The following is a 13,238-nucleotide window of genomic DNA, read 5'->3' as shown; positions in this document are numbered from 1 at the left end:
CGCTCCTCTCGCGGTCGGCCTGAGCGGGGTCGCCGTCCCCTCCGAGGGCGCCGGACCGGGCGTGAGGGGGCGCTGTGGGCCCGGGGCGGGGCGGGCGGCGGGAGGGAGGGAGCTCTCAGGGAGTACGACGAGGTTTTAAAGCACCTGTCCGCCTCTGTCATTTTTTTCTTCCACTTTTAGGGTCTTGGCCAAATTGGGCGAGGGCACAAAATAACCACTTACCCCTTCTCGCCGAGGAAGAGCGGGAGAAAGGGTAAGTAAGGGTGGCTGGGGGGAAGCAGCCAGGCCTTCCTCCTGAGAGGGCTCCGAGCCGGCAGGGCGACCCAGCTGCCCGGGGACCCAGGGGCAAGCTCTGCCTCTGTGGGGACCTGAAGACCCGCGCGCAGCGGCCACGTGTCCCGATCTGCCTGCGGGGTTGGCGGGAAGTTGGACAGCCTGAGCCCGTTTTAGTCCCTTGACCCTATGGGAAGCTGATTTGTTTTCCCCTCTTGAATCCGTGGCCCTGGAGTTGTCTGCCTGGGCCCTATAGTTTATCAGCTATCTCTGACTAATCCTCAGACTGTATTAAGGAATCAGTGACCTGCTTGGTAATTAACAGGTGCTCCTCCAGGGACATTCACATTTTTAAAAAGTAGACTGAGAAACAAAAGAAAGAAAAAAAATCCTTTAGGACCTAAAAACATAGTTTAATATCGTAGCAGTGCTACAAATGTTGCCATTCTCTTGGGATCTTTCAGGATTCTTGAAGAAATTTGGGTTAGGAGACATTACCAGGCTGCGCATTTTTCTCTTGACTTTTGCTTTGCTGTCCCCCCACAAGCGTTCTGTTCACTTGTGAGAAGCTACTAAACTCACACTGTAGTCCTGGGAAGTTTCCTGGGATTTTCAGTGTGGTTGCTTCCATTGGTTCTTCTCCAGGACTTGGCTGTCGCTTGTCCACTACACCGGTTCCTTGTTCCCTGTATGGTGAGATGAAATACAACTTCTCATGTTTGGGAGTCCCGTAGCATCCTGTGTCACATTTAAATAAACATTCTAAGTTAGTTAAAAATTGAAGGTAGCTACAAGCAAGAAGATAGTAAATTCCTTGGATGCTGACACCTGAAAACCAGTATTGCCCTCTGACCATGTTGGCATTGGCTGGTGTGAAGCTGCCTTATTGTGTACTACAAGTGACCACATAATTTATGAGAAATCAGGAAATGGGCTTTTTACTGATGCTAAGTTCATGTATTGATTGAGAAGATATTTATTACCTCTTTTCTGCCATGTGCTGAACCCATTTGTAACTGGATGGAGATGGCAATTTTGGACAGGCTTCTTGCCAATTTTCTGTGGATTTCCCGCATACTTATGCATACGTGGACAAGAACTTCCCTGTACTACTGGTCTTCATGGTTTGGACTCTATAGACTGTTGCAGAAGAACAGTATTATTCTGGTTTTCTAACACAGCCAGTGATAGACTTTCAAGGATGACTGACTGGCGATTTGTGTCTTATAATGGACAGTCATTTTCTGTTGTAATAAATATTTTGTGCAAGTACAACAATTATATGAGAATAGGTCTTTGAATTGTTCCATAAGAAGGCCTAACATAATAAAACATTGGGAGAGGAGGATGCACTTAGGAAAATAAATGCTGAAGGACACTATTAACTTTCATGGGTTTTTGTGCATTTAGCTTTATTTATCTAAGTGAGAAAAAATCCTTTGTCTTTAATTATAAAGTCTAAACAAAGTTGAGAACTAAATATTGCAGGAATATAAAAGGAAGTGATGATCGTTGTTAGCAATGTTATCTCAGCGTTCTATTTCCTATGTATAAACACTTAATCCACAGTTTATAGTACACATACAAATGTTAAGCATACATACAACTTAGCATATGTTAAGTATACATACAGTTTAGATAGCTATTGGTATGTTGGGTTCATACATACATATATGTGTATATATATATTACATTATATAACATGTATTATATAACAAAACTACACAACATAAGATGCACATTTGTTTCAGCTATTTTGTAAAATTGTAAATTTATTCCCTTTTCCTCAAACATTTTCGCTATTTACCATTGTGCCTTACTCTATATCAATTCCTCATATAGAAGTAGGATGCCTTTTATAGTCTTTTATTTATATTTTCTTGTACTAGAGATCAAGTACCCAGCCTTATACATGCTAGGCAAGGGCTCTACCTGTGAGATACACTCTCAGCCCCTACAGTCTTTTTGAATCCTGGCACTTATTTTATTGTCTTTGTCATTTTGTTCTACTTAAAACATCTGCTCCTTTACAATCATCTGTCAAACAGAATAATGAATATATAAAAACTGTAAAAATTGGTTCCTGGCATGTATTTCCCTCCTTGTTTCTCTATCTGATTGACGATTACTTTCTTAGGATTTTTCTTTCCGTAGAAGAAGGCAATCTAATGTTTTTCTCTAGGTGCTAAGCCCCCCCCCCCCACCCCCCCGGGTATATGTACTTTCACAGTGGATCACCTGCTGTATCTGATCTTGGAATTTCTGGGACAAGGACTGACACCAAGTGTAGCTCAGTTTCCCTGTATCAGATAATTCTGCAGCCCTGGTTAAAGAATGGCAGCTTGAAAAATGAAGGGAAAGTGTTTCTGTAATATGTTTAAAAAGCTCTGACACTGTCAACCAAGTGAGAGAGACATAATACTGCATGTAGCAAGTGCTTAAAGTTGGGATTTCTATTTCAGTAATGTCTTTGGTTTATAAGAATTACAATAAAAATGCTGATGCTTCATGTCCAAACTGTCATGATTTTGCCTAGTTGTGGGTTTAATATACAGCTAAGCTGTATATTTAGCGTATCTAAAACTGCTCTGGAAGCTGAGATAGACAAGTCCACAGACATCTGATTTCACACCAGACATCTGGTTTCGCTCTGCTAGGGAGTACATTCTGTCAGTAGATTATAGGCGTATCAGCTGCAGTGCTGTAGTTTATGGCATTTCTATTACAAGCTCTGGTCTAGAGGGCTTAGCATGATGTTTTATTCAAATGACAGCACAGTAGAAATGAGCACCTGGCCAGATAAGCACATTTCCCACCAGTGTCTTCTACTGTCATTGTTCTCAGCAGTTAAGAAGGAAAAATAGTTTGTATCCTTGGTGATTTTTACATTGATTATTTTTTAGAAGCAAAACTATTCATAAACAGAAGCCTGACTAAAAAAACCTATTTCTATCAAAGGTTCATTTTCACATCCATTAAAAAAACTTTCTACCAAAAGTTCATTTTCACATCTATTATGATTTGTAATAATGGTAAGCTGGTGGGCTGGAGGTTTCTAGAGGACAGTCAACTTACAGGAATAAAAATAATGAACACTATTTAGATTTCTAGGTCAGAACACCACACAGTTTTAAGAACTCATTGTGTACCCATTATGTTATTAGTGGTAATGGTTACTTTAACTGATCCAATAATAGTCTGGAGAAAATTATATTCCCAGATCCAGCCTAGAATGGCTAGATCACATTTCCCTTTCTTTCCAGGAGATGGCAGGGCATAGAAAGGCCCTGGAAGCTGTCAGTCTTGAGTTTTGGGGTAGGCCCTATCTTTGCTTAGTCGTGACCATGGACACCAATTTCTCATGTGTAAAATAGGATGATTATAGTGACTGTGAGACTCAGTGATTGTAAAGTAGAAAAATACCTGCCGTATAATAGGGACTTAGTAAATTACAGCTTGATTTTTTTTTTCCCTCTTAGTCCTACTGGGCTACAGGAAGAAAGAACCTCCCATTTTATATCCACACTAATCTAATCAACCTGTGGATGCCATGGAGGGGAAGGGGTATGCAAAGTACAGATCAGGGAGAGGGCTGGTGAGCGGAGAGAGGTCCATGGACTTTTGCTCATGCCATAGACTTGGCTAAGTGAACTGCTTGGCTCCCAGAAAGTGCCATCGTTTTCTCTGGCTGGCTGTTGGTTTTTGTCAGCTGTTCCAGTGAAAATTCTTATGTCCTTATTTCTCGTTTAAACTCTTGACCCGGTGTGGTGGTGCATGCTTGTAATACTCACCCTCAGGAGGCTGAGGGAGGAGGATTGCTGTGAGTTGGAGGCCATCCTCGAATATACAGTGAGTTCAAGGCCAGTATGAAGTACTCAGTGAGACCCTGTCTCAAAAAACAGACTCAAAATACAACTTTTTTTCTTTGTTACTTTGATAATATCCGATAACCACTCTACATTTTTCTGAGTAAGGCATAACAATAGATGTTTATCATTTCTTAAGATTGGTTTTCCCCTGTGTGCTTGATTTTCTTGCTCTTTTGTTGGCTTATAGTTCAATCATTAACCCTTTCCCACTTAGAAAACGTATATTATATGCATTGAAGTAGTGCTGAAGATATAAAATAGAGCTGCTTCACCAAGGAGCTTATAGTGTAGTAGGACAGTGGGTGTCTATATATAGTTTAAATATAGTCTGTTGTTTGCTATAGATTAGGTAGGTTTAAATGTAATTGAAACCTAGCAAGACCTCTTGATCCCTGATGGAAATGCCAGGGAGGAGTTTTAGTGGTGGTGTGTTTGAGCTGAGACTTGAAAGCTGAGTAGAAATGGGCAGCTGGACAAGGAGCAGAAATAATTTCCAAGAGGGAGTGAAAAGCACAGGTCATTGTATGGCTTTGAGTGGGAACCTGGCATGTACTGTAGGCAGGTTAGCTCATGAGGGGCAGGTCAAGAGTGAAAGCAAATGAAGCTAGGTAGTTCATTCAGGGCACACTTTCTGCCCCATGTGTACCAGCAAATCACTGAGAAATGATGAAAAATCACTGTGAGGGTGAGGAAGTGGAGGATGGGGACCTGCAAGAGTGGAGGTCATTGAGGACAGTGCATTACTATGGGAAAGAGATTAAAAGGTCAGACAAGAATAGATGTAGTGAGGACAGAGGAGTCAGAACGTCTAAGAAAAGTAGGAGGGAGAATTAACTGGTTTTGTGACTTGTCTAATGTAAAGTGGGTGGTAAGAGTAAGGTTGAAGGAGAAGAGAAGAATCAAGTATGAAGGAGAAGAGTTCAGCTTTGGAGATGCATTTAACATGCCAGCAAGCTGGAGTTGTCTGGAGGACAACTGGCTGTGCATCTGGAGCACCACAAGAGGTTGCAGAGGTAGAGATAGTTTTCTGAGTTCTGAGTGAAGGGTAGTTGAAGGGATGAGTATTAGAGGAAGGATGAAAGTGTTAGAGGAAGCGTATAAAAAAAGAAAAAAGGGCTAAAAGTTAAAAGTCTTTTAGGGAAACTTAAAAGACAAGCAAAAAGAAAGCTGTGAAGATGCTAAAGAGAATTAGCTAGAGCCTAAGTGAAAAAGAAAAGTGGAGCTTTTCAGACCTGTAGCCCAGAGGAGTTTCAGAAATAGGATCCAGTTAAAATTTAATGTTATAAATCATCCAGTATCCTTGGAGGATATGAAATGTCTGTTAGGAGTCTTGGGCTTCATGGGAAGGGGAGAGCAGAATTAAAGGTTCATGGTTAAAGGAGTGCTAGGAAGGTAGGTGAGGTAGACAGTGGACGTGCTTTGGTCCTTTAGCCAGGACATTTGTTCAATTGTGTACATGTAGAGTAGTTAACATTATGTTACAGAATATATATAGATAATAAAATGGTTACTAGAGTGAAAAATAGTCATTTCACACAATCTACCTTTGTGGTAATAGCAGCTAAAAGATAACTCAGGAAGCATGCCAAGTACAATATTGATTGTAGTACTCATGTTGTATATTGGTTCTCGAACCTATGAACTCGCACTGTAGAGCCTAATGCGTAAACTGCTACGCTATCTCTCCAGCTTGTATATTGGTTCTCTAGACTTGTTGATCTGGTGTGTCTGCTATTTTGTATTTGACTTGTGTCTCTCCATTTCTTCTTGTCTCCCCCATCTCCACTGTTTTATTCTATTTTTTAAGATTGCACGTATAAACAAGGTTGGACAGTATTTCTTTTTGTGTTTGGACTGTTAGCATAATCTCTTCTAGTTCATTTGTGTTTTGGTGAATGGCAAGATCTCTGTCTTTCTCTTTTTAAAAGACTGATAATGTTTCATTGTTTATGCCACAGTTTCTTTATCTGTTCCAATGTCCATGAATCTTCATATCCTTTAGGATGGATACTGTCAAAAGAGGCAAGAGGCAGTCAGTGTTGTGGTGGATAAAGGGAACCCTAAAACACTGCTAGTGGTAGTGCAGATGGATAGAACTATTACAGGAAGAGTGGGGAGTTCTTAAAGAACTTAAAAAGAGGGTTATCACACAACCCAACAGTACCTCTTTTGTATATGACTAAAAGAAATGGAATCAATACCTTGTGTAGAGTCCCGTTGCAAAATCTAAAAGTTGTTTAGGTGTTTCCAAGTTATTTTGCTTCTACAATGTGTCCAAGAATGAGAAAGAGTTACTACTTCTGCAGACTTTTTTTTTTTAAACTATGTTTATGCTGAGAAGAGTCTAGTTGATTATCACATTTCTTATGAGCAAACTTCCTATTTGCTTACTCCCTTTTTTTCTTTTTGTTACAAACACCTCTTTATTGCAGACATTTTGGGCATAGGTACATGGAAGAAGCTATATTACAGATTTTTACACAGGGTGGCTTAAGAGGTAGCAGGCATCTAACTCTTCCCCACCTCAAATACAGAGCAGCTTAGGTATTAGTTCCACTAAAATCTGACTATGCTCTCCTCTCAAACATAACTTCATTCAGCTGTGTGCCCAGTGAAAACAAGGCAACCTGTAGGGTCCAAAAAAACCCATACCCTCCTCTCATATCGGAAAATGGAGGGTACGGACTAGCCTGAGCTGGAGTGCCCTCATCAATCCTAAAACCTCCAGTTAGCCCAAATCCAAGGTTTGGTTCTGGCTTGCAGTTGTTATTTGGCTTCTTTTGCCATCTAGAGGTCTCAGGGTTGAGGGGCTATATCTGTACTGGGCCAGGCTTTTGTCTCCAAAACTGAGAAGAAACTGCCCTAATATTAAGACTTCCTGGAATTTGAGTGTGAAGTTGTATGGTGAGAATAGAGGGAGGAATAGAAATGTCCTGCTAAGGCCTCAGGGGTGTGAATTCCTACAGCGTGGTTCTGTATTTTTGATTTCTACAGATCCAAATCTTCCATACCCCAACCCAGCAAGAGTTTCCTCTTTAGGCAGTCATCCCAAGCAGGTATAGAGAATCTAAACTGCACTCTGCTTGGCTTGGGGAATGTAGGGTAACTTGGATATGATCCTGACCCTTCTGGGGGTAGACTGGGTTCCACCGTAAGGCGGCTCAAAGTACCTGAACCTGGTGGGACGTTTGCCAAGACCACTCTAACTGCAACAGAATTCACAGTCATCACTGTTCCTAGAGCCTTAAACCTACTTCAGGGCAGAGGTTGCAAGAGGCATCAGAACTGACTAGAGAGGCTTCTCTGCAAGGGAAGCTTCAGACCAAACCTGAGCTTTCCTTGTCTGCTTTTCCAAGACCAGAAGCCTGAGAACTCTACCCTGTTGGGCTTGAGGGAAGCAAGCTGGTAGTGATGAGACAAGAGAGAGATAATGGTTCAGGGTATTTATTGATGCCCAGTCAACTGTCAAACTAGTTAAAACAATTTAAGCTGTTAAGAAATTTTTTGTGATTTTATTGTATCATGAGGCATTGAAACATCTGAACAAATCAATATTTGGGTGGTGAGGCAGCTGCTTTTTTCTTCACTTCTTTGGGTTAGTAGAGCAACTTGTCAGTAGATTAAAAAATAAATAAATAAAAGGACAACCTTTTGCATTCCTTAAGACTTTCCAAGGCATGTGTTGGTACAACACAGACTTCTTCTGTCAGATGCAACTAGTCTAGTGCCCAGACACGCACAACCTGTGGTGGTAGCAGCACGCCACACCCGCTTCCACCACGGCCCTGCTTGCTTGTCTGTGATATTTGGAGCATCTGGAGTAGTGTGATAGTATCAGGAAGAGGAGGGAGAGGGAAGAAGCATGAATACTGGGCTGGGAGGAGGTCAGCCGAAGTTGTGCAGGGCAAGCCTGAACGTATCATTGGTGTAAACCCAAGCATCACTGATGTTCTTTAATGGAACATCTGGTGGAATCCCATGGTGGGATTCATCAGCCTTGAGCTGGCCCATAGCCATGCTGATAACACAGCTCTCTGGTGTAAGCTGATGGTCCTGTGCTGTGATGCTGTGCTGAATTTTCTGGAACAGAAGGCTAGACAACTTCTCCACAGTAGCAGCTTTCCCCTGGAACTGCTGACCCTCCCACATAAGGCATGATGCATCAATATAAATTGCACCTAGTTGGGCTCTGTCGTTATCAAATAACTGGTAGTGATGTTGAATGAAGGTGAATCCAGTCTGCTCCCAAAGTGACTTGTCTCCCATTCTGGAGTGTCACCTAGTATCACTGAGACCCGAGGGGCTGGCACGATGGTGGCAGTGGCAGCGGCAACCCAGCGCAGTCTCAGTTTGCTTACTACTTTCTGGCTTTTTAATTCGTATCTGATTTTGACCTTAAATGTATTCTTTATACAACTCTTTCCAGGCCTAGAGTTCAACTGTTGTCTTTCCCCCACCACATCTGGCCTTTTTGGATACATTATTTTCTAAACTAATCCAATTAGTGGATTAGTTGTTGGTGGAGAAATTCTAAGTTTATTCATTAAAAGTCCAAAAATTTAATCATAGCATCTACTAAGAGACTAAAGGGGAAGTGCCATGCGAACATAGAAAAGAATCATCCAGTCTAGCTAACACTGATTAATATCTATGTTTAAGATTCTGGATACAAAGATACACAAGATGGGAAGGATGTCTAAGAGAGGTATCTTGCCCTTAACAGGCCTTCAGGTCAATGAGAGAAATGGCAATGTAATAAAGAAAGGCCTCGATGTGCACTATAAGAGAGGCAGAGTTTAAGCTAAGATGGATGTAAAAATGGACTGCTTTATTTTGTTATATTCCTGAAGGTTTCATAGAAGAAGCAATGTTTGAACTACAGCTTGAAGTCTGGTATGGTGAAGTTCAGAGAGTAATGTCAAAGGAATAAAATATTCCTTAGTGGTTTCATGATAACAGCAAGAAGTTTTTTTGTTTTTTAAAGTTATTTTAATATTTCCTCTTATTATTCTACTTGGCCTTTTTTTTTTTTTCTACCTGGCTTATTGTAAGGCATGCTTGTATTTGAGGGAGTTTTTAGGGCATAAAGATATTTTGGCATACACGTAGACAGATTAACATTTTTTTCCCCTGTGACTTAAACTTTTTGTGAATTTATCACCACTGATTTGTTGTATGTTAAACAGCTAACACGGGTGAAAGTCATTAAATATAGTATATGGGGGATGAGATCCTGGCAGTGGTATGCTTCAAAGCCTCCCAAAAATTCTAATGGTAGTCAAGGTAGAGAATGCCTGCCTGGTTTGTTTAGATGGGATCTTGAGTACATCCCTTCTCCTGTGGGTAGCTTAATGTACTGCATTTCCTGCTAGTAGCTGCCCTTAGTTAAGTTAGTTATGTTTCTCTAAGTCCATCATTGTTTGGAAAATGTGATGGTAGTGTACCTATCCTACGCATCTTGCAGAGTTGCACAAGTCACAGGGGTGGATTGTGTTAAGGAGCATCATACAGAGATACTGGCATAAGAATGAAATACTTGGTTGACCTCTTGAATGGAAAGACTAAGAGCTGGCTATGTTATCATGCAAGATAGTAATTATTTTATGGATTTGGAGGTTAATATTTAATCATAATGATCACTTTGATGATATATTTTACTGTTTGTTAATGATAAAAAGTTGACCCAAAGCACACACACACACAAAATTCTTAAGGAAATAACAGTTGAGCATTTTAGCTTGATTTTTTTTATTCTCATTATTTACAATTATGCAAATGTTTTTAAGATTAAGATTACTATGTGTATAAACATGCTTAGGTGCTGGATTTGTAACTCATGACAGAGCACATGCCTTATCATGTGCCAGATTCCAGGTTCATTCTCCAGTACTCCCCCATATATATGTTCAGTGTCAGTGTAATTATGTAGTATTAAATTGCTGTAAATATGCTATTTTTTATGACATTAAAGCATGACAGAATTTTAAGAGATAGCAAAAATTCCACAGAGTGTTGTGGAGCCATGCAAATTCAATAATGTTGCATGTCCCATTATGTCCAATAGATGTGCAGGGACATAAGTTGTCTGTGTACTGTGACACTTTTATATTAGTGTCAGTCATGTAATCAGGTAGGAATTTTTGATATATAGTTTTTGATGTATTATATGTTAGGGGTAGGTACCTTATGATACCTTTTGGTTTTATAGCTTATTTAAACTGGGAAATGGTATAGTTTAAAATAACAAAATGGAACCTAAAACATAAAGACTGGATTCTTGATCAGATTTTCTTGTTTGCTTCTCTCTGTGATAGTAGATAAGTTAGTTTTTCTGAGCTTTAAATGTGAAATTCGGATGTATTAATTCTCTGTAACATCATAGACTCAGTGTCTGTCTTAATCACCTTTGCTTGCAGAGATACAATTACCACCACCCAAAATTTAAAGAAAGGAGAGACTTATTTTGGTTGACAGTGGGCAGAGATTTTAACCTGCAGTCCATTGGCTCTAAGGTAGGATGGCATGGCAGAAGACATAGCAGAGTTCAAGAAGCTGCCCCTGGCATGGTGCCATGGAAGAGAAGAGTATTAAGGGACAACCCAAGAAAGGAGATAAATGCTTCTAGACCATGCCCCAAATGACCAGCTTCTCCTGACCAGGACCCACTTCTTAATAGCAAGCCAACTATGAGCCCCCAGTCCAGTCGTCTTTCAGAAGCCCCACCTCTGAGTGCACAAGGATTTTGGGAGGATCTGTAGATGCGAACAACAGTGGCTGAAAACAGGAATTGTCATGTGATAGTTGCTGTGGGTCAATAATTTAGAGAGTTCATCTTCATGGTCTTGTGAGGTTCTTGTCAGATGTCAGCTAGGGCTGCAGTTACTGGAGCATGGATGAGGCTAACAGAATAAGTTCCAAGGTACCCTGCTCTTGGGGCTGGTAAGTTGGTTCCTTTCCATGAAGGGCTTTTCCTGGGGCTGTGCTTTTGGGAGATGGCATCCTACAGATCAAAAATCCAAGAAGCCAGTATGGAGAAGGCACTGCCTTTCATGATCTATTCTTTTTTTTTTTTTTTTTTTTTTGTTTTTTTTTTTTTTTTTTTTTTGTTGTTGTTGTTGTTCCTGGGATTTAACTCAGGACCTTGCACTTGCTAGGTATGCTGCTGAGCTATCTCCCCAGTTCTGTTTGTTATTTTTAATGTATTCTATTAGTCTCCTGGACTAGATGTAATGGAGGAGCTAGGAGGGTGGGAGTATGTGGAGGGCATGAGGCAAGGATCACAGAGGATCATCGTGTGCATCACGGATTGCTGTAAGGTGCCTTTAAGAATTTGCATGATGGTCCTCTGTTAATCATTTAAACAAATGTGATACAGAAGTGATAGTGTTTTACTTGACTAATAAAATTAAGACTGATGAGAATTTGAATTATTTTGCTTTGTGTCATGTTTTCTGTGGTACTGGGGATCTAACTCAGGATCTTGTGCTTGCCAGGAAGATGCTTATGCCACTGGGCTGTCTCTCCAGCTCTGCTTTGCATCCTGTTAGTATTATAGCACCCTTTACCTGCCCAAATCTGTTATCATCTCTTTTTTTCAAAAATAATTTCATATCTTGTCTTAATCTTCTATCTTGTTTTATGTTTAAGAGATCTCCCCATTTAATAAACTAGAGTAAGTATATTTTTCAAGGTTTTCTCCACCTACCATTGTGAAAGTAGTACATTGAATAGGAAAATATGGGGGCCGGGGAGATGGCTCAGTAGAATAAGTGCCTCCCTGGCAAGCGCAAGGACTTGAGTTCAATCCCTGGTTCTGCCAAAAAAAAAAAAAAAAAAAAGGAAAATATGAAATAACAGTTATGGTACTAAGAACTTTCTGATCATATAAGTAGCAGCATCAGGTTTCATCCTAGATAGGATATGTCTTTGATGAAGTGTCTTGATGCCTTGTTCTTTGTACCTCTTTTTTTGACCCTCTGCCTCTCTAAAACTTTAGATAAAGACAGTGGTATTTTGCCCAGGTAGCCACCGCAGTGATGGTGGTAGGTCTTTCCTATCTGTCTTGAAGCCTGATTTGCCATCAGTGCTTATTTTCTTGGACAGCTGGTGCTTAGCTTAGTTTCCTCGCTGATGACCAAAGGAAGCAAACAAACTGAATCACATACCCCCAACAGTCCTTCTTATGGCTCTCAAGATTGAATTCCTTCTGTCCTTCTGTCCTTCTCATGACTCATAGTGTGATTTTGATTTCTTAGATTCAGAATACCCAGAAGATAAAAGTGTACACCTTCTGTGTAATAAATCATAAAATTTAATCTTTTCAATTTTCTCCAAAAATTTGTTCTGCGATAGGTCTTTGTAATGGCACTTTGACACATATGCTTTTATGTCTTTCTTTTGAAAAATGTAGCAGTTACAGTCACCTTTTGAAAAATCATCTTGCTTTGTAGCTTCAGGATACACTGTAAACATGATATCCAGTTCTAGTTTTCAAATTGTGTACAGCAAAGACAATTTTTAAAGGAGGGAAATGATTTTTTCCCCATAATTTTATTGAGAAAAAAATAGCAATGAGACAGTTTCAAACTAAATTGGTAGGACAGTTCAATAATTAACACATTGCATACATTCTTCCTAGTGGTTAATTGCTGTACAAGATGCGGACTTGATATCCTATTTACAAGCACCATTTTAACAAATCCCTCTGTTCATTAAGAGAATGTAACTATATATCTATCCTAACCACTTTGAATACACAGATACAAAATGGACATTCATCTGTATCCCCCTTTTTTTGGTAAGTTCCATTATTTGAATATTACAGGTGTGTAAACTCAGCAAAATATTCTAAAGGAGTCCAGTAGCCCATAACAGTATTGGGTCTGCTGCTTGACTGGCAATGTCAGAAATTGTTGACCTGAGTCCCCTACAGCTCAACATAACAGCATGGCTTTACTTCTTATATTTCGTTTTTATAATTTTCTGCTGGATGGTTAAGACCAAGGTAAAGCAGGATCTATGCAACAAGAGTTGTAGCTTTTGGGTCTGATGAGGTCAGTGAAATGCCCTCAGGATTTATCCTGAGATCCTGTACCT

The 13,238-nt window shown here is 40.1% G+C and overlaps 1 protein-coding gene and 1 pseudogene across 1 annotated transcript in view; one reads left to right on the top strand and one right to left on the bottom strand.

The window, feature by feature from the left end:
• Positions 1-120: 120 nt before the first annotated feature.
• LOC105741510 (mitochondrial inner membrane protease subunit 2) overlaps positions 121-13,238 on the top strand; it is an 87,767-nt gene continuing 74,649 nt past the window's right edge. The window contains exon 1 of the mRNA XM_012513638.2: positions 121-253. The gene's annotated coding sequence lies outside the window, so the exon portion shown is untranslated. The remainder of the gene's footprint in view (positions 254-13,238) is intronic.
• Positions 8,028-8,408, bottom strand: LOC101577376 (annotated as a pseudogene).

The sequence above is a fragment of the Octodon degus genome, unplaced genomic scaffold, assembly GCF_000260255.1.
Source record: "Octodon degus isolate 3935 unplaced genomic scaffold, OctDeg1.0 scaffold00015, whole genome shotgun sequence".
Lineage (NCBI taxonomy): Eukaryota > Metazoa > Chordata > Mammalia > Rodentia > Octodontidae > Octodon > Octodon degus.
The sequence above is the reverse complement of the archived record's forward strand: the minus strand, read 5'-3'. Positions and strand labels throughout refer to the sequence as shown.